We start from the raw sequence: 3,086 nt of genomic DNA, 5'->3' as shown, positions 1-3,086 counted from the left end.
TTTCTGGGAAGTTGGGACTTGGGGGGAAATCTTTGGTGTATTGGGAGCTAATTTTTGATTTTTATTTCTCGTCCGAGGAAGTGGCATTACATCACCCCGAATGAGAAAGTGCTTTGTTGGTAGCCACCTGCCAAGGGGAGAAACCATCATCGTAATGAAATAAGGGAAATCAGGACACTTACGGAGAGATTTAAGCGCCCGTTTTTCTCGTGCTGTCCTGGAGCGGAACGGTACAGAAATAGCCTGAAGTTGGTTCGATGAAGCCTGTGCCATGCACTTAATTGTCAATAGCAGAGAAGCCTTGCAGCTGTAAATATTAAGTGACAGTTGTGAGTGTCTGGTGTTTATCTCCAGAGGTTACAAGAATAACTGCAACATAGTCATGAAGGAAGCAATACAATGAAACGTAAATCAAGAAAGCTTTTAACTGGTTGGGGTACTCCAGTAGCCGATTGCCAGTTCATTTCCAGGAAATATCGACTGTACGCAGCCAGTAAACGAGACTGAGAGGTTGACGCATTGCCATAAAGTTACTGGACGTAGTAAACCGCGCAGTGGCGTCTTGCAGTCGCGGCCGGCCGCGACATAAAACTGCAGGGACTGCCCGACAGAGGCCTCTGCGGCCGGTGGCGGACGTTAATCACGCGACGGCCCATTGTCCGCCATAATTGGTTTTGGGCCGCGTTTTGAAATCCATCACTTGGCGGAATTAATTTGGGTGGAGCGGCCTGCGACAGCATGAGCGACCCGCTTCTGCGTGACGGGCTGGGATGGCCATCCGTCGCACGCGACGTGACAGCCTGCCAGGAGGGTAGCGGCAGTCTAGGCGTCCGTCCGTAGCAAGCGGCACTCGCCGACTGTCAAACGTCAAATAAAGGGATTCGTGTGATAACTCTTGTCAGACTAGTATAAACAGGAAGCGCAAGGAAGGTAGGGCGAAATGGCTGCACGAAAAATGTAAACAAATCTAAAATGAAATTATTGTCGGAACGACTGTCTCAGCATATAGAAAAGTCAAAACAACCTTCGTTTGGGAGGTAGCATCAAGAGATAAATGGGAATTCCACTGTGAAATGTAGAGGAGAGAGCGAGTAGGTGGAAAGAGTACACAGAAGGCGTCTACGAGAGGGAAGACTTGTCTAATGACGTGATAAAAGAAGAAATGGAAGTCGACAGGGAAGAGATAGGGGATCCAATATTAGAATCAGAATTTAAAAGAACTTTGGACGACTTAGCCAACGGCCTTGCCGCAGTGGTAACACCGGTTCCTGTCAGATCACCGAATTTAAGCGCTGTCGGGCTGGGCTAGCACTCGGATGGGTGACCATCCTGTCTGCCGAGCGCTGTTGGCAAGCGGGGTGCAATCAGCCGTTGTGAGGCAAACTGAGGAGCTACTTGATTGAGAAGTAACGGCTCCGGTCTCGTAAACTGACATACGGCCGGGAGAGCGGTGTGCTGGCCACACGCCCCTCCATGTCCGCATCGAGTGACGCCTGTGGTCCGAGGATGATTCGGCGGCCGGTTGGTACCGTTGGGCTTTCCAAGGTCTGTTCTGACGGATTTGGACGACTTGTGGTCAAGAAAGACAGAATTTCTAAAATCATTCTAGGAAGTGGTAACAAAACCAGTATTCACGTAGGGAAGAGATAGCACTCCGTATTCAGGCCACAAGTGGCCAATCGGGACCATCCGACCGCCGTGTCATCCTCAGTTGAGGATGTGGATAGGAGGGGCGTGTGGTCAGCACACCGCTCTCCCGATCGGTATGACGGTTTTGTTTGACCGGAGCCGCTACTATTCGGTCGAGTAGCTCCTCAGTTGGCATCAAGAAGCTGAGAGCCCTCCGAAAAATGGCAACAGCGCATGGCGGCCCGGAAGATCACCCATCCAAGTGCCAGCCGCTCCAGACAACGCTTAACTTCGGTGATCTGACGGGAACCGGTGTACCCACCCACTGCGGCAAGGCCATTGCCAGGGAAGAGATAGGGGATCCAGTATTAGAATCAAAATTTAAAAGAGCTTTGGACGACTTAAGGTCAGAAAGACAGAGTCTCTAAAATCGATGGAGGAAGTGGTAACAGTATTCACGTTGGTATGTAGAATGTGTGAGGCTGGCGATATGCCATCAGACATTCGGAGAAAAATCATCCACACAATTCCGAATATTGAAAGAGTTGACAAGTGCGAGAACTGCAGCACAGTGAACTTAACAGTACATCCATCCAAGTTGCTGACAAATATAATACACAGAAGAATGGAAAAGAAAATTGAGGATCTGTTACATGACGAACAGTTGGCTTTAGGAAAGAATGGTAAAGGCACCAGAGAGGCAGTTCTGACGTTGCGGTTGATAAAGGAAGCAAGACTGAAGAAAAATTAAGACACGTTCATAGGATTTGTCGACCTGTAAAAAGCGCTCAAATGGTGCAAGGTGTTCGAAATCCTGCGAAAAACAGCAATATGCTACAGGGAAAGACGGGTAATACACAATATGTATAAGAACCAAGGAGGAATAATAAAAGTGGAAGAACAAGAACGAAGTGCACGGGTTAAAAAGAGTGTGGGGCGGCGCGGTTCTTTCCTTCCCTTTACGACGGACCTGCACCTACCTGTGAACATTGTCTCAGCAGATCATCAGTAGGAAAGCCGAGCGAAACCTACTGAACTTCGACGTGAACCAGGCTGCAATTTAAGTCACTAATCTACGTTTCGAGAGAAATTTTTCACACAAATAAAAGGCTGGAAATTTTGTCCTCAATTAATATATTCTGAAACTTAGGTGAACAAATATAACTGCCAAGCCCGTGCTAGTCTTAACACAGTCACTCATAATCCCTTTCACTCACGTTAGCAAGTTTATGGTGTTGCATTTCCCGAAAACGTAATAGCTACAAAAATATTCATTGTTTTTGATTGATAATGCTCGCCAAATAATAAGTCTGTCGGTACCAAATGCAGTCACAGTTTTTAGACACCGACCTGCTCAATACGCCACGCGGAATTCATGTATTTTCTCGTCACAAAACTCACTTAAAAATTCCGAAATTTCTACACTCCCATCGGAATGATTATGCCGTCACTTTCCA

General features: G+C 47.4%; 1 pseudogene; it reads left to right on the top strand.

Annotated features, from left to right (window-relative positions):
- Positions 1-1,234: 1,234 nt before the first annotated feature.
- LOC124723894 lies at positions 1,235-1,352 on the top strand (annotated as a pseudogene).
- The last annotated feature ends 1,734 nt before the right edge of the window (positions 1,353-3,086 follow it).

This window comes from Schistocerca piceifrons, chromosome 1 (genome assembly GCF_021461385.2).
Source record: "Schistocerca piceifrons isolate TAMUIC-IGC-003096 chromosome 1, iqSchPice1.1, whole genome shotgun sequence".
Taxonomy (NCBI): Eukaryota; Metazoa; Arthropoda; class Insecta; order Orthoptera; family Acrididae; genus Schistocerca; species Schistocerca piceifrons.
The sequence above is the reverse complement of the archived record's forward strand: the minus strand, read 5'-3'. Positions and strand labels throughout refer to the sequence as shown.